Raw genomic sequence first — 19,568 nt, forward strand, 5'->3', positions numbered from 1 at the left:
ATGTTCTAGAAAATAAACATTTACATGTATACTCTGTTTATAATTGCATTGTGTATATAGTCTTAGGTTAGTGTCAAGGTCAAATTACTATTTTTCATATTGTTATCCACCTGATTCACCACCATTATTAAACAGACTGTCCTTCCCTCTTCTGCTCTGAAGTGTCACAATGTCATTAATAAAATCACAATTGGGTGGATCTGTTTTTGGTATCTTATGGACCTATCAGACTATTTGCTAGCTATAGTCCAATATGACACTGCTTTGATTAATTATCACTTTGAGAAACACCTTGAAATTAGGGAGTGTAGGTATTCTAGTCTAGCATTATTCCTCTTCAGTATGGATTTGGCTAATTTTTGTTTTTTTGTTTTTGTTTTGTTTGTTTTTGCATTTTCATATGATTTTTTAGAAGCAGCTTCTCCATTTCCACTTTTAAAATCTGTTTTGTTTTCCATTGGAATATACTCGAATCTATAGGCTGGTAGGAGAATATTAACATCTTTATAATATTTATCTTCTGATTTAAGAAGATGATGTATTTTTTCACTCTGTTTAAAATTTTCCCAAAAATATGTCGACTAATTGAATTTAAATAAAAATTAAAAAAATAAATATTGCAATGTGCTCTTCCCAAAAAAATTTTTCCTTAATAATCTTATATATTTTTCTGTGTAGAGATCTTGAATCTTCTCTGCAGCTTTATTCCTGGGAATGTGATGTTTCTTCATGAAGTTGTTCATTGTACTATATAAAAGAGTGAATCTACAATTGCTGATCTCTAATAACATGGCTGAATCTAGTGACACAGTAATTTCACATATTGATCCTCACTGTTTATCTAAAAATCTCTAAGAGTGTTGTTTCATGCTATTTGACTATAAGTATAGTAACATTTTATTTCTTCATTTAAAATCCTTATAAACCTAATTTCTGTTTCTTGTCTTATAGCACTGACTAAGAACTCCAATAAAAATGTTTAAATTAGGTGGCCATTCTTATTCTATGGGCATTCCAGTCTCGTTTGTGATTTCAAGGAGCAGGCTGTCCACACACTACCATTAAGTATGGGTACTCTAAGTTTGTCTGTGGTTATCCTTGTGGCAGGATGATTTCTAAGCTAACCCCCAAGATTCCCATCCCCGGGGTGCACATCCATTTAATCTCTTCCCTTCATGCATGGATGGGGCCTGTGGACATGATGGCTTTTCTCTAGCTTGTGTGTACCAACCCACACTTGCACACCAGTCTGCCGTCATTCCTGTTACTCTCTCTTTCTGTGAGCTCACACTGATTCTCCTGATGCCAATCCCACACCCCAGAGCTTATTCTGGCTTTCCCTCTTGCATATCTGCAACTTCTCTAACAGTCAGAAACCTGAATCTTAGGGATGCTTGGGTGGTTCAGTCGGTTAAGCACCTGCCTTCAGCTCAGGTGCTAATACCGGGGTCCTGGGATCCAGCCCCATGTCCCCGTGTCCCTGTGTCCCCGTGTCCAGCTCCTTGCTCAGTGGGGAGTCTGCTTCTCCCTCTCCATTTGCCCCTGCCCCCTGCTCATTCTCTCTCTCAAATCAATAGATAAAACCTTAAAAAAAAACCTGACTTTCATCATCCCCACAATATTTCCCTATTCATTCAATCCTAGCATGCAGTATTACCAACCTACACCCTCTTAAGAGGCAAATTTACAAACAAGAGTATAGTATTTCTACCTAGTCCTTTTGTCTTTAGACTCAGAGTATCCAAGTCAACCTACATTCTTTTTTCCCCTTTCTCTACAGTCTAGTTCTATCTTCATTTGAAATGTAGTTAGGCTGACTTTTTTTTTTTACTGTCTTTTTTAGTATTATTTAGCAGTATGATTCATCATGATTTGAGTTTTGTTTTGAAACCATAATTGAGGGTCAAGTGCTAAAACCAGAGTGTGTTATTTTGGGACACACACTGTCTAATGAAGCCATCACCAGGTGGGCAGCATTTACAACCACAACACACAGAAGGGAGACCAAAACCGAAGATTTAGTTGAAAGAGAGAAGATTGCATTAAAGAGTTAACAGAGCAGCTGCTCCACATTTCGCATCTGAAGATCGGTGTTTTAGAGAGTCTTACACATAGCGTTTCTTTTCTATAATGCACTTGCCAACACATCAGGGAAAGACGGCATGGGGGACGGTTCCTTGGAGGAGCTGGGTGGGTCTGCACCCTCCGTCAGCGCCGTCACGACCACGGCCGCCTCTGAAGGCACATGTAGCTAACAGGGCACTTCTCTCCGAGTATGTGTGGTTTGAACTTGATGGCAAAATAAAGGCAAATTGATATCGTAGGGTTTTTTTTCCAGCTTTGATCCTGACAAACACAACTAGCTCTAAACTACATAAACTACAAAATATTACACTATCATCAAATGTGGTTTGGAGTTTAAGTGCTGTGCAGACAATTGTTGAAATGCCGTGGATATGTTGACAAGGACGTTCTGGGTGTTCACCCAGATCATGGAGCTGCCCTCAAAATGTGAATCAAGTTATCCTGTCCCGGAGAAGGCCTTGCCTCCCCACGCCAAGTGTGCTGAGCTGAAGTATTCAGGGTGCCATAGAGAAATCTGTGTCCTGTATACCATCTAATGCTTTGAATTTTAGATTATTCTGATCATCATTTGATGATGTAGGCACTGATTATGAATAACTATTCTGAAGGCTGAGGCCCGATAGCAATCATTGGGAAAAATTCAGTTGAGAATTTTTTTTCTTAAAGACTTATTTCAGAGAGAAAGAGAGAGAGAGAGAGCATGCGCAAGCAGGGAGAGGGGTAGAGGGAGAGGAATAAGAGGCAAACTCCCTGGAACCCTTTGGTGGGCCTCGATCCCACGACACTGAGATCATGACCTGAGCTGGAATCAAGAGTCAGGTGCTCAAAGACTGAGCCACCCAGTGCCCTTATTTTTTTTTTTTTTAAGATTTATTTATCTGCGAATGTTTGCACTACAGAATGTCCTATCAGTGCTCTGAGAGAGGAAACGAGTATAAACAAGTACCTGAACAGCAGGACCTGCATGTGGTTTTATATCTTTGGCATTTTTTTTTTAAAGATTTTACTTATTTATTATGTCAGAGAGAGAAAGAGAGCACAAGCAGGGGGAGCAGCAGAGGGAGAGGGAGAAGCAGGCTCCCCATTGAGCAAGGAACCCGATGCGGGACTCGATCCCAGGACCTTGGGATCATGGCCTGAGCCAAAGGCAGATGCTCAACCGCCTGAGCCACCCAGGCGTCCCTATCTTTGGCATTTTTAATAATCTGAATATATCCATGCCAGGAAAGAATGAAATGTTTTTCAATGAAAGATATAATTAAAAAGCAAACTTAAAAACTTGGAGGAACAGAATTTCTACAAATTATTATGACAAGTTCTGGGATGTAACAATTTTGGATCAACTATATGATGATCTTCATGTTGAGTATCTATGGGAAATTATCAACACTTTATAAATTTGATAAAATGTTTTGAATATTATTTTCCAACAAAGGGAAATCTATAGACAGGAAATTATAGTTTTACAGTTACATTTATAAATGAAAAATTGTAGTTACATTTAAATGATCTTTCAATGATACAGAATCCATTTCTTTCATCGAAAGTTTATTTAAATTTACCCATAATTATACAGGATGCTTTGCTTTAGTTAGCTACTAAAGTATTAAAAATGAATTTTGAAAATTTCTTTGTTTCCTTTTGGAGCATCCTTTGATTCATTTTGGATTAAAGTTAAAAATAAATGTCCTAGCCCTACAGAAACTGCTTTAAATATTTTTCCTTTTTCCATTCCTATCACCATACTTCTGAAAGACTGGTTTCTGTACCAAAAGTTTGATTACAATAAAACATAAACATTTTAGGTGTTTATTGCATGTGTGAATAATGTTTTGTCAATCCAAACTAGACAAGATTGGTCATCCATCAAGAAGTTCATCGGTCACATTAAAAACTTTAAATATTGATATATCAGTGTTTGTTAAAAACTCACCTATATGCAATGATATGGGAAATCAAAATTTCAATTATAATTTTTATTTAGTTATTATTGAACAATCATAGGAAGTTGTGAGGGTTCATACACTTCTCTATATTGATCACTTATCAGCATATTTTCAAGGAACAAAGTTTATAATTTTTGTAGTTCTTTTTATTTATATAATTCTTTTTATTTTATATTGTACCTGGTTGGATTATATTTAATAAAAAGTAAACAAATTTTGTTGAACCAAGTTATAAAACTATCAGGGCATAGTTGGTGTATGTCTTTTAAGTTCTTTAGATCATTCTAGTAATTCATTTTATTTCACAAGTGATCGATCTAGTATAGACTGAACGAAAAGGCAAAAGAAAAGAAAAGCACAGAAAACCTATCTTTAGAGGTAGACAGTTTGAGAACATGAGGAAGGCCCTTCCAGTCATGGCGGAACCCTACCAATCTAGCTCATGGGCTGGTGAAACTGACTTGCTCCCACGGCCATGATGGGCTAGGGTCTATGGCCAAACTCTGACTCTGTCCAGGCTCTGGACAGTCATCACTGAGAGGTCCAGGCAAAAGGAAAGGAACTGGAGGAAAGGACCATCCTCTGGGATGTCTGGGTGCCCCAAAGGACTTAGTCCCAGGACAACCAATGACCACCTGGGGGACGTGGAGAGCATTTGCACTCTCTGGGCTCTGTGTCTGCCTTTGTGGAGGGTTCTAGCTTCTGTCTGCCCAATTGCTGCTCTGAGTTCATCAAGGATGGAATTTGTTCTGGAAGAGGAGAGCAGTGAAATCGAGGACAAAATAAATGATTAAATCCAACTAAGTAGGACAAAATAATTTATTATCAGGAATTGGGAAAGTCAGGTTAAATCTTTGCCTTTTCTTCCCCTAAATCTTAGCTTCTCTGGAAATGAGCTGATTAAAGGAGGTCTGTCGTGGACTCTTTAACTCTGTAATATTTATTTCATCCTCCAAACAGCAATACTGGAGTCGGTGATGTAGGAAAAGTACATAACAAATATCTTCTGAAGAAGAGACCAGACTCGAAGCTTGTTTTTCTGCCTTTGTTCATGTCACCAGTTTATTCAGCCAGTTGACAATGTTGGGTTGTTGTTTTAATACTAAGGACAGTGATAAGCAGGCTGAGTCACACCTAATACATAAAGTTAATTTAGTTATAAACCAGAGAATGCAAATGGACCTAAATTATTCTTTGCTTCTGGTGAAGAATCTACACTGTATTTTAATTTCTGCCTTCAAAAAGGCTTTTAAGCTTGGTTGTGATTCATTTTATTGTGCCTTTTATATACTTCCAGGAATGGCATTTTCATCTCCTATTTGAAATGGTAACTGATGGGGGAAATCATCCATGATAATGTGCTCCAGAAGGGAAATCCACCCAGCTATTGTTCCAGCTTCTTAAATCATGTTTTATCTAGCCTGATAAGAAGGCTAATTTACCTTGGAAAGAGCAAATGTGTTTGCTGCAAAGTGGGTTTCCTTTCACCAGGAAGATAAATGCCAGGCCAAGGAAGAGAGGTATAGCTGTCTTATATTTTAATATCTAAATAGGGAGAAGTGAAGCATTATAAAACGACATTCCTCAAAAAAAGGGGGTTGTCATTTACTCATCAAATATTCTTGAAAACCAACGCTATGTCAGAGACTGATCTTGGAGTTGGGTCTTACAACTATGAACTAAACAAAAGTCCCTGCCCGTGGCTCATGTTAAATCAAAATAAGTCTTTGACATAAATAGTTGAGGGACCGATTACATCTTGGACCTCAGTTAACTCACCACAAACTAGACTAAGTGGCGTATTCCTCACTGAACTCTGGAACCACCTGGAAATGTAACAATGAGGTATTAGGCACCTGATGTGAGTCGGGTGGCTTGCTCACCTTCCTTCTCACCCTCATACAACCCCTCCAGGTGGAGAAGTACTATTGCCCTATCAGGGGGCACTATATCCAAGATGGATAAAGCGATTTAATGAAATCACGCAGCTTGTGGCAGAGCTGGGGTTTTCTTCCGAGTGTTGGGGTGATTTGGGAAAAGCTTCCCATTCATGAAAACAGCATTCTTTAAAAATTGTGGCTGGAATGGCTGCTGTTCATTTGCATCTGTAGTTCTAGAAGGTTCCAGGGCTTCCAGAAATGTGTGTCAGTTGGCAGCTCTAGATCTCCTGGTCCATCTTTGGATGCAGATCGCTGTCTAGATCTGATGCATTTCTAGGTTGGAGTGAGAACATGTCTGACCCTGGAGAGCATGTTGACGGAAATCTTGTTTCTGATTTATATGTGTTAAGTTTCCTTTTGTCTTTTATTTAAGAATACAGATGTTTGTTGTCTTTCATGACTTAATGAATAAATAGAACACACGAGGAGGTTTGCTTTCTTAAGGCAAGCCTCATTAAAGTTTACATGTAAACATTTTCTTACATTAAAAAGTCTTTCAATTCCTCTTTTTTGGGGGGGATATAGTTTAATCATTTGAGATTAAATTTTAGATTTATGAAATCAAGAAAAGTGCATGTATTTTAGTACTGAAAAGTTAAGTCCAAACAAACTCTTCCAGATTTCCATGTTTCTTCTAAAGATTATAAGATTAAGAGAGTAGGGACCAAGGTTTTTTGTCTTAATTCTCTCATCTCCTACTTGTGAGATCTTACCTAAGACACTTATCATCCTGAGAAAATTAACTTTCTAAATCACCATCCTATTGAAAGACTATATAATAACTGATGGTAGCTGTCAGTTTTGACAATAGAAAGTTTTAATAAAAGTCACCATAGTAAAATCAACATTTTCATATTATGATGACTTGATAATTAATCACTGAAACAAAATCTTTTATATTTATATAGGTCAATATGTGATTGAATCAATACGTGATGCTTATTATAACCATAATATTGAGAAAAAGTAGATAAAAAGCATAAGAGAAAGCGTACAAATGTCATTTTTTGGTCTCTGTATTGGAGTAGAAAGGATATGGGAAATAGTTACATAGTCATGCTTTAATGAAGTGCTTACGTGATGACATATAAAGAGTTTTGTGTAGAAACTTCTTTGAAACAGACCACCTCCCCTACACAGCCCAGAATTGAATGGCACTGACAACTAGGATGTGCTTATTTTCCTTTGTTGTTAACTCGCCAATGCCACAGAAACCCGGTGTGAGAAGCAAACGAATCAAAGACCTATACCGTGTGAACTCCATAATGTGCAGTCTCCCTAAATTTTTCAAAATATTGTCACTTCTATGACCAGCATAGCTGAAGCTACCTCTCTTCTACCCTGCGTGTTTGCCAGTCTGGTGACTGGAAACTAGGTTCATACAACAGATGTGTGTGCACATGTGTGTGAATACAAACATCTGCGCATGAACCCACTTTACGAGTATGGCATGTCCTATCAATTAGACATTGGTGATTGGTGACTTTAACATTTTGTTCTGGGTTCTCAAGTTGTAGAAGATTCTCCACGGCTTCGTTTGACACTTAATTTGTGTAATAGATTGTAATGAATACATTGTGGTGGGAAAGATAGGAGGAAAAGGAAACCATCATCATTGGACACCTCCTTATGGTCCATGCACTTTGCAAAGTCCTTCATAATCAGTTAGTAGAATTTCATATGGTCGAGTTGACATTCAAATATTATGGATGAGAAAATCAAGCATAGAGCGGTTGAATAACTTATGTGAGGTAATCCGTGAGTGACTTGTTCTGATATTTAAAAATACTTCTGGGAGAAACTCAAGCTTTTATCCTGTATCCTCACCTGGCCTCAATAGATCATGAAGCCTCCAAGCAACTGCTATCTGTTTGTGGTTATCCTCCATGACTTGATTATTTTTATAACTCTTAATGTGCAGTGAAGCGATAACTACATAACCATGTGTATCATTTAGGAATGAGTCCATCAGCAAAAAAACAAAAGAAACACTAAAGCGAAAGAAAACAAAACACCTAACAAAGGCTAAACACAAAGATTCATCACCTTCTGCTGCCAGAAGTCTCTGTGCTGGGAGTCCAGCTCTTATGTATAGGTGGGATCCAGAAAAAGTTAAATTTGGAAAAGACAGTAAAATGTTGGTTACCAGGACATGGAAGTACGAAGTTGTAACAAGTAGCAAATAAACCATCGAGATCTAATGCCCAATACATATGGAAAATAACTACTGTACTGTAATTACACGATATGATACATGTCATTGTATAGGCAATCATATTACAACATATAAATGTACCAAAGTAATACCTTGCATACCTCAAACTTACACAAAGTTACATGTCAAATTTATTTAATAATAATAATAAAAAAAAAAAACAAGGGCCAACGATGACATCGAGGTGCAGGGCATTTCTTATCTCCCTGCTCTGCCAAGATATGTGCCTGGCTTTCTTCCTTCTAGGCACCGAATGATTGTTGGATGCCTCCATTGTAGACTCTTTAAGGAAGAAAGGGGACAGGGAGCAGAATTCATGACCCCAGGATGTGTCACTTCGGCGTGTGGATTATTTTGAGCTGAAGACAAACCCAATAGACTCCAGAAAAGCTTTTGACTGCCCCTCAACTGCCTAGAAGAATTTAGATAGGCAACCTGTACCAGAAAGAGAGCTATTACCAGAGAGAACTTTTTCCATCAGAAAGACCTGTGCAATGTCCTCCCCTTTGAAGCCCAGACCTTACCCCCTACTCCTTGGCTCAGGATGGCACATCAGCCTCAATTGCCTGACTATCTGGGAGCTTCTCTTGTCTTTGTGGGGCTCCCATAGGTACAAAATTCAATTTCTTTGTCTCCTGGCAATCTGTCTTATGTGGATTTAATTATTAGGCCAACTGAAGAACCTAGAAGGGAAGAAAGAGAAAGTTTTCCTCCCCTAAAAGGGAAAGAAAGGTACCAAAAGTGCATGTTGCCTGAGTTTGTCTGGATCACTGATCAGATCACAGGTCACAGATCTCTTCTAGTGGCAAGAGCATCTTAATACGTGAATATACTTAATTGGCTATATTGATATTCTAACCCAAAACAGGAATCAGTCTTAAGGAAAAAAAAAAGAAGAAAGCATTTTGGCAGGAAATTAATAATATCTATGTTACTGAAAATTTCAACTCTAATTGATGACCTAAAACATCTCCAGCCAAAGAATGTCCCCCAAAATATCACAGATGTTTAGATGTTGATTTGAGAGAACTTAAACTCTTAACTACAAGGGAAGCTAATCACTTGCCCGAAATCACATGCAAGTGGTAATTTTAGCCCACAAACAGGAATGTTGACATAAAAATGCTGGGGTTTAGATTTTAGCTCCCAGTTCACTTATTTTAAGTACTTTGATCTGATCAATTTTTGAATGCTAGTATTTTAAGTGGTCAGTCTATTTCCAACCATTCCATCTGTGGACGTATTCTGGGGAACTCATAAATATAGACCGGTGTTACATCATAAACCACAAGACCTTGGGGCACTCTCTTCGTGTGAGCAGTTAGAGTGGCTTTCCCTGTTTGAAAGTCAGCTCTCACTCACCTTCTCTTCCCCTGCTCCTGATTCCCTATATGGAGGCTCCAATTGCCGGCCACCTGATAAACGATCAGTAACTACATTCCCACTGACAAGATTATTGGAAAGATAATCTAAAAATGCAGTCTAGAAAGATTTGGATAAGAGATCTGTTATCTCCCTCACTGGTTGAAAACTTCATTTTTACCATTACATTTATAGCAATTGGAGCTAATGTACTAACATATTCAATCATAGGACCTTTCAAGTAAGATCAGGTGGGAGAACAGTATCTGGCCAATTTGCAGGTACCAGAACTATCAGCCAGACTGGATGCACACTAATGAAATCTATTATCTGGACCTTAAATCCAAGTCCCGTACCTTACTGCCTCACTGAAAACCAAGTGAATTTGGCTTTTAATGCACGTTCTTTTTCAGATGATTCTTACTTCTAGATTTTGAGATAACAGAACCCTGCCTTGATGCTTTTGTCTTTCTTTATTTACCTCCATGCATGCAAATACTTTTAAAATTTTTATGTGAATATTTAGAACACAGATTCCAGCTGGAAGGACCAGCATGCAATATCTCCTCTTCTTTTTTATTCCTTGTAGCCTCTGAGAGTCAAGTGGATGAGTGTAGCCATCAGGTAAGATAAGGTCTCTCCTCTCCAAGTTGGGGTATGCCTTTCATATCTACTCTTTGAAGGACTCTTGGACACACATTCCTTGAATCGGTATTGGTTTGTCACCAAATTGGGGTTTTGCTTCTCTGCATCGTTCTGTGGCTAAACTCCTCCTTCGGGATCTCCCTCCCCTTTTGGAATGTCCATGTCTCTTGTATCTTAACTGCCTCTTTTTTTCTGACATATGACCCATCCCAGCGCAGAGCATGTTTTTCTTCGACACAAAGAAGAGGGGAGGTCCGAGGAGACCCTGCCCGAGCCTCTTAAGAGCCTGTAGGACTCTACCAGTCTGTTCGCTGCACGGGACACTCGGGGGGGTTGCCTGGAGGTGGCAGCAGGGGAACACCACCCAGGCATGGTTCTGAAAATATCCTGCCCATTGGCCTTTTCCCTGCCCCAGCTCTGGCCTACCAAAATACCATCGCAGGCTTGTTTCCGGACAAAAAGTGTGTGTGTGTGTGTGTGTGTGTGTATTTGTTTGCTTTATTCTGCTTTTGGAGCTGACGCAGAACCCCATTTTGTAAGTTTGATGCTAACACTAACCCTCTCTTCACACAGCAGCAGACCTATCTTCATTTTTAGTAAGGACGGAAAGTGGCGCCAAATCATGCTAGGATTGGGAGGGACCCAGGGTTGTAGAGAATTTTTGATTGCGAGAAGCAAAGGGTCTCATGTAGACACAAAAAGATCTGTTATCTCCTCATGCAAACCCTCCTGGGCGGTGAAATGTGCCTTTAGCAGGACGGATTTCCAGATTTTATCATGTTTTCACAATTAAGGACAGTTACAACTGAGTGCACAGCATGTGACCACCGGATAAAAGTACATCATTAAGTGTTCTGGGTAGATTGGGTACTCGTGCGTGTGAAGGATTTATACATTTCTTGAGGGAGTTTCTTATGGACAGATACTTGACTTCATGCTGCATCTCTAATGCCTTGCTCTGTATTGAGACTGAGTGCATTCTGAATATATGATACATTTTAGCACAGCGCTTAGAAGTACCACCCTGGCTTCCAGATGTGATAAGACCAGACAATAAGAGATGGTGTTTCACTAGTTCTTACCTGTAAGAGGAGAGCCTATTTACATCTGGTGTGCAGGTGAGCTTGGGAACATTGATGGGTGCCTGTATTTCCCTCCAATAAGCTTGATAATCAGTTTACTTTTATGCAGAGTCGGTAGGAAAATAGTTCATGTATTTTCCCCTTCTGCAATGGAGTCTTTTGAGATCAACTTTGGAAGTAGCATCTTCAAGCCTTCTTTATTGTGCTCAAAAATTCATTTAAATTTCAGCTATATTAGAAAGACCTAGAGGCAAAATTTATGATCCTTTCTTCTCGTGTTTTTTTTTTTTTCTTGAGGGAGTGAATGGGGAAAATTGCAATTGATATGATTGCATTAGAAATTTTTGCTTCCAAAGCCAAAATGAAGGGTTTTCTGTAGTAGGCTTTTCTGCCCATGTCCCCCTGAATGGGGAAAGCCTCCATGGTCTTGACCACATGACTATTACTGCCCCAGCCAGGAAACCCAGGGATCTCTCCCCACCTTTACCTTCTGCTCCCGGCCGCTTAGCTGGGTCAGTGCAGTGTTGTTGACATAAGAAGACCAGAGACCTCCTTCCTTGCTTTCACTTTGATTTGTTTGTTTTGGTGCTCTCTTTTGTTTTAATTGGAAACCTGGGAAGTCAGAGTCAGCTCTCATGGTGGTAGACAAGGAAAACTTTGGAAGCTGTGTCACACACCAGAGCTCCTGGGGCAACGTATCTCCTGCACACAGGGGATCTCTTGCACACACGGGATCTCCTGCACACAGGGGAGATCCTGCACACACCGGAGCTTCTGAACACATGGGATCTCCTGCACACATGGGAGCTTCTCCCATGCGGAGCAGCACCAGGCGTGGTGCAGAGCAGCCAGGGAGACCTTGAGCGCTGGGCACCGAGGGCCATGAGCACCAGAGCAGGGTCCCGGGGGGCTTGGCAGCCTGCCAGCCTCCCCACCCATCAACTGTTAGTAGCTCTCTAGGGTAAAATGCAGGAATGACATAAAAATGGAAAGACCAAACTTTAGAGTTTCCTTTGCCTTGCATCATTCCCAATTTAAGAAAATAAGAATATCTAGAAGGCAAGACCAAGCAGAGAGAAAATAGTAGTTATCCCTGTTGGGTCTCTCCAGGGGATGGTGATCTTGTTGAGATACAGGCAGGGCGTGGGGCAGCCCAGCTGGGTGCCCGCAGAAGCCAAGAGTGAGGTGGGGGAACACCATGCCTGCACTCCCTACCTGGGCACCTGGGGGAGCAGTGTGCCGGGGGGATCACAGGACTTGACAGCGCTCGGGCTCTGAACCCCGAATGGTGGGCACGCCGAGAGCTGCTGGACCAGCGCCATGACAGTGCATCAGGCTTCAACAAACACAGTTGGAGATCCCAGGACTTCTACCTAAGCTGGGGGGATCTGGGGGGGCGGGAACCAGCCAGAGCTTTCCTCTGTCGTGTCCATTAGAATCACGATGCACAGACTTGCACCTTTACCCACATCGGCTGGTCAATCTTGTGGGTAAAATTGCAGCATGTCTCTGTTAAGATTTCTATTTTCTCAAGCTCCTGTTTGCTTTTTTTTTTTCCCCAGGATTCTACTTAAAATGAACTCTAAAGAAAAAAAATACTAAACCATTATCTGAATGTGTTTTAGATCCAATTGAACTTCTATTGAGGCAGATGGAGTTAAGTCAGAGGTAATTAACTTCAGCATAATCATGGTGTTGTAAGAAAAATTTGTTGAGCAGTGGAAAATTGATTTTAATGAACTACACCTACCTGTGAGTTTCTGATCCCTGCTTTCCTCAGAAAAGGCTGGGTAATAATTTAGCATCTTTGTTCTATGTCCTTGCTTCTGGGGTGTGTGTTTCATTCATTGGCTTTTCAATAGGGACCTGCCCTTTTGGACCCATGGGACATGCAACGTAGTTGTCAGGATGGGGTGGAGTAAGGGCGAGGCTTGGTATGAGGTGTAGGGGTTATGGCAGCAAAGAGGTCCCGTATGCTCATCTTCCCGGGGTATCAGTCCCAGAGCCAATAAGCTCTTGACCTATCATTTCCAATTCTCTCTCCTTGGCTGCTCATAAAGGGATAGATGGAGGTCCCCAACTGGGTTCTAGTTCTACTCTTATTTTCTAATGAAATACAAGACTGTAAGAACAGCTTTGACCCACAGGGGCCTCTAAATATCAAACTTGGAGAAATAATTACCACAATGGGGACCCTGTTTCGCTAGTCAGACCTGGAGTCCTAATGGATGGTTAGTTACAACACTTTTGCACACAGAGAGTTCAAGTCCACTTGAATCGGTATTGGTTTGTCACCAAGCTGGGCTTTTGCTTAAGCATTTTTCCTGGACACTTGATCCTGAACCAAAAGCCCCAATCAAATGGGTGATATCTTGAATCCAATAAAGATATATCATTACATCATAGCAATATATAATTAGATACTTCATTCTTTATTCCACTCATTGGGACCTTGATAATTTAATGCTCTGTATTTGAGCAGGTGATGTGTTGCCTGATTACCCACTGCTCTGCCTTATTTGGGCAGTCTGATCCACTTAGAGGAATATTTGATGATTGACTTTAATAGAACGCAATGGTCCTAATGTGCCAAATATCTCTCGTTTCTCTCTTTCTTATCTACTCTCCACCTTGTTCTCTGCCCTGAGACGCTGACCTGAAGCTCATCATTGTTGGTTTCAGCAACTGGAAGGCCCAACATGGAATCAGAGGGAAAGAGAAGAGGAAATCCAGGTTCTTCTTCTTCCAGCTCCCTCCCTGTAGAATTGGCTTTGGGTCTGGCAAGTGTTCCTTTCTTCTCTCCCTTGGGTGGCTCTATGAAATTCAAATGAAATGTGACTTTTAACTTCCATAAAGATAGAAAACAATTCTAGGTGGAACCCAAAAGTGGAACCCAAAAAGGCTTTATAAAATAAAATAGAAAGATATCTTCATGAACTTTGGGAAGGTAAGGATTTCTTAAGATACAAAAAGTATAGCCCATATAGAAAGAGAATGAAGACTATGACTACATTAAAAGTAAAATCCTTCTGGGGCGACTGGGTGGCTCAGTTGGTTAAGCATCTGCCTTCTGCTCAGGTCATGATCTTAGGTTCCTGGGATCGAGCCCTGCACTGGGCTCCCTGCTCCATGGGGAGCTTGTGTCTCCCTCTCCCTCTGACTCTCCTCCCCATTTGTGCTCTGTCTCTCAAATAAATAAATAAAATTTTTTTAAAAATTTAAAAAATAGCAACAAAATTTGAATCCTTCTTAAACAATAGATACAAATAAAGGAGAGAAAAACCAAGCCAAGTCTGGTGAAAGATACACAAATAGCAGAGGACTGCAATCCTGAATACTTAATAATCGGTAAACAGCAACAACACACAAAAGGTGCAATGAAAAATAGGCAGGAGAGGTGTCATTTTATAAAGCAGGATGTTTATATAGCCAATAAAAATTATTTTTAAAAACTTTTTTTAAAGTAAGCTCTATGCTCAAAGTGGGGCTTGAACTCAACCCCAGGATTAAGAGTCGCATGCTCTACCAACTGAGTCAACCAGGTGCCCCTATTTTAAAAACGTTTGCTTCACCTCTTTAGTTATAAAGCAAATTAAAATTGAGCTCACAACAGGATAACACTATACACTCACCCAGATGGCTAAGGAAAAAGAAAAAAAAAGCAACAATACTAAATGTTTGGTAAATCAGTAGCTCAATGAGAATCCAGAATACTGTTGGCAGAACTGTAACTCGTATGGCGACTTTGGATAACAGTTGGTCATTATTTTTTTTTAAGATTTTATTTATTTATTTATTTATTTGGGAGAGAGAGAGAGAAAGAGCTTTGGGGGAAGGAGAGGGATAAGAAGACTCTGCATTGAGCACGGATCCCAACTCGGGGCTCGATCTCAGGACCTAGAGATCATGACCTAAGCCTAAGCCAAGAGTCAGAATCTTAACCAACTGAGCCACCCAAGCATCCCCATAGTGGGCCATTATTTACTAACTTTGAGCTTACATATATTCTATGACCCAGTAATTTCAATCCTGAGGATTTTCAAAACAGAAGTACATGCACATGCACACCAAGAGAAATCAATAAGAATGTTCGTAGGAGCATTAGTCTTATTAATCCAAAAAACTTGGAAACAACCTAAATGCACATCAGCAGTAGATTGGTCATACAGATTGTGGTGCATTCATCAACAGAATATTCCACAGCAATGAAAATCAATGAACTGAGAACCACGCAACTTGGAAGAATCTCACAAACAACTTTGAGTTGAAGAAGTTAAACACAAATCAATGCATGTAGAGCTATTCCAATTATGTAAATTCAAAGCAGGCCACAGAGATATGAGGTAGTGGTTTTATATGAGTGTTATTCTTTAAAAGAAAAAAGGTTAAAGATAGGCACAATGCTTATATGGAGGCTTGCACTTGGAGGTGATTGGGGGAGTTCATATGGATTCCACTTGGTCTTCAATTATAGCCCTGGAGCAAATTGATGGAGACGAGAATGCCCCAGGATTTCGAAAAGTAAAACACATGATGGGAATTTCTACCCTGGCATTCACAGACCCTCCTGGTCATTCAGTCCTCACTACCTTCAAACAGCTCTGAACTCCAAGCCACTGTGTGGGCTGGGATCCTTACAACCGTCTTTCTCCAGCCCAGCATTGCCTCTAAACACCATGCCCAAAAAATTATCTAGTCTTTGCTTCACTCTTTCTGGGGACTAGGAAGTCATATCTGCTAAAATACTTTCTCTCCTCTGAACTATTTTCACTCTTTCTTTCACTCCCCCATACTTGCTCAACATTCAGTGCCATGCCAAGTTCTTGCCGTGAAAAATCACCTGTGCACGTGCGCACAGTGTTCACCTGATCTCTGTCTCTCATCCTTAAAGCTGTATAGTATCGGTTGTCCAAACATCGTGGGCGAATACACGTAAGTACTTCTTTATTACATAAAGTTTTGCATGGGTGACTTTTGAACATCTATGCTTCTCTCCTCAAGGGGCTGAAGGCTGCACAAAGATATGAGTCTTGTCTTATATTTCTCCTCTATCACGTGTTTCACTTAGAGTAATACTGAATATTATGTTAGATAATAAAGTGCTTAACAATTATTGATGGAGAAATGTCCATGAATTTCTGATAATTAACTATGATTAATTTTGAGAACTAGTGTTCCTCACAGTGGAAAAAATTACAATTGTATTCAATGAGATTTTTTTTACCCCTCCAATAATGTATTTCCAAGTTCTGATCAGGCTATTTTGAAATGAAGGTCTATATGAGTTTAACAAATAATTTTGGAATATGGTTTCATACTGTTCATTACAGAGTACTTTTGACAAGTGACATTATGTGGCTTTAAAAATCTTCCTAAGTACTTCCTATTTCCAGTGAGTTGTTAAAGAAAAAAAATTCAGTAAGCATATTTCAAGTAATATATTCTCTCCTTTGCTCCTGCCAAGCCTCCTATAAATAGAAAACTCAGAATATTTCTGCCAATTTCCTGTATCCATGCTTTCCACTAGCAAAATTCTCTTGCAAGAGTAGATTAAACTATTTTTCTTGAGTGTTGGCATTTGAGGTTGAGTCAGCATAATTACTCTGAATTTTCCCCCAAATAACCTTTCCTTTAGAAAACAAATTCAAAGCATGCAATCTGTGCTAGTCCGTGTGGACTCTATCCATTGACATACCGATCTTGCTCTGAGCCCTGAGTTGGGGGACCCATGATGCAGACTAACCTCTTCTGGAGTTGGTCCACCTTGGTCACCAGTGTGCAGAGAAGAGTTCCCTTCCTGCCTGGGGATGATGTCTCAGAAATAAGGTGGCCTCATTCATAAGAAAGAGCCTGACAATATTGGGCAACTCTATTCTCTAGGGAAATTCCAGGGCCACTAAAGGAATTTCCCCATTCTGTGCTCTGGTTCTAACTCGTGGACTTCCTTTGTCTGCCATACTATTCCCCCCAGAACAATTCAACCTGGTATGTGAACAAACACAAGATCATTTCAATGACACTTTTCTGAAGAGCAGACCTGTTTCAAAGAAGTACTAACCTATGATTTCATATTTTCTATTAAAATTTTTATATTCTGCCTTCTAAGTCACTCTTTTTTTTTTTTTTTTAAGATTTTATTTATTTATTTGACAGAGAGAGAGACAGTGAGAGAGAGAACACAAGCAGGGGGAGTGGGAGAGGGAGAAGCAGGCTTCCCACGGAGCAGGGAACCCGATGTGGGGCTCGATCCCAGGACTCTGGGATCATGACCTGAGCCGAAGGCAGACGCTTAACGACTGAGCCACCCAGGCGCCCCCTAAGTCACTCTTTTGTAATAGCCCTCAGAGATTAAAGAAAGAAAACAATGTAAGCTGGAAATAACCCTGCCATGTATTGAATGTAATCCTCACACACACAAAAAAACACCTAACTAGGCTGTTTTCTCCTTTTAACTAATGAACAAAATAAGACTGAAGGAAGACAAGGTGTCTTTAATAGAAACTACTTAATAATTTGCGTTAAGTTAGACACAAATGTATGTTGTCTGATGTAAAAACTCGGACTCCTCCACACACATTTTCTTTTTTATTTTTTTAAGATTTTATTTATTTATTTGAGAGAGAGAGAAATCACAAGCAGGGGGAGCGGCACAGGGAGAGGGAGAAGCAGGCTCCCCGCTGAGCCCGGAGCCCAATGCAGGGCTTGATCCCAGGACGCCGAGATCATGACTTGAGCTGAAGGCAGATGCTTAACTAATTAAGCCACCCAGGCATCCCCACACATTTTCTTTAGAAGGGGTAGCAGATGACTAGTTTAGTATTACATGGGGACAGAAGAAGGTGATATAATGAAGAGCTGGAAGGTGGCCAACACTGGATTTAGAAAAGATTTTAGTGAAATTATTATTTATTTTTTTCAAAATAATAGGAATTCCTAACATAGAGCTATAATATTTTTAGTAAAGCAGCTGTAATACTTTCAGATTATGGGAAAGACAAAAAAAAGGGTTTAGCAACAAAAATAGCAAAAAAGTTCTGGAGTAATTGTTGTGGTGTAGCATTTACTGTGACTAAAAAACAAACCAATAGGAGGTATAGCAAAAAAAAATAAGTAAGAGATCTGGGATGTATGAAAACCCAAATAGTGAAAGGACAGAAAGGTATCTACATCTTAAGTTGTAATAAAAAATGTGAATGTTAATATATTGACTCAACACAGACAAATTCTTTATATCAACAGAATATCGATGGGGACCTGAAAGCCAAACTTGATTCCGCGCTAAAAAGCAGAGGTTTGAAAGGAAGGACATTCATGAGTTTGTTTGAAGGAGATGGAGCGTCAGCTGTGCTTTATGATAATAAATAATGAATAAAAGCCGTTTACTTTGTCCGAGGTGACCTCTCCCCTTTTTTAAATCACTTCTTCTGATGACGCAATGATGGCGTGTGCCCCAAGAGAAGTCGGGCAGGGTGGGCATTTGAGTGGGGGCTGCTTAGGTGATCGCATTAAATCTTCCAGAGAGACATTCCCTTCTTCAATGGACTTTGGTTTCGTCTTTCCATCTAAGAGACTGGAGTCTAAGTGAGTGAATTGGGAACTCCGTTCGGCCATGGCGCCGACAGTCGGGCCGTTTGGCGGTTCTGCAGTGTTTGGTCCACGTGCAGTGTTTCAGCCTCCTTTGTGCCTGATGGTTGTTACTGAGCTGTCTTTTGTCTGCCCTTCAAGGTCCACACTCTGCTCCGCGTGCTGGAGGCTGACGCTACGGTCTGTTTCAACAACACTTCCTGAACCCTGGGCGCCAGGTGGCACCAGCAAGAGACTGGAGCTGCAGGAGAGAGGTTGGGGTATTTACTCCACCCGCACCCTCCCTTCCTCGAGAGACTTCCCACAGTCTTCTTTCCTCCACAAAAGGCCACCTTTTCTTGCTTCCAGCTACAGCTCTCACCCTGTTCTGGTAACTACCCCTTCCCCTTGTCACTTCAGCCCTGAGGAATATAGAGGTTTCTTCTGTAGCTTTTCTCAGTCACTTGGACATCTCCTGTTGGTTTCCCCTGACCCCTTTCTTAACCCGGAAAATACTCCCTTCATTAAAGCCCTTTCTGGTTATATCTGTTAGTGTGCTTTGCCTTTCTAGCATAACCCTACACCTGTCGTAATGACTTTAATTCCCAATTCTTTATTAGTTCTTTAGTTGATTTGACACTTTTTTTAAAAGTTTTTTAAATTTATTTAACAGAGAGAGACAACAAGAGAGGGAACACAAGCAAGGGGAGGGGGAGAGGGAGAAGCAGAC

Source organism: Halichoerus grypus, chromosome 12 (genome assembly GCF_964656455.1).
Source record: "Halichoerus grypus chromosome 12, mHalGry1.hap1.1, whole genome shotgun sequence".
Lineage (NCBI taxonomy): Eukaryota > Metazoa > Chordata > Mammalia > Carnivora > Phocidae > Halichoerus > Halichoerus grypus.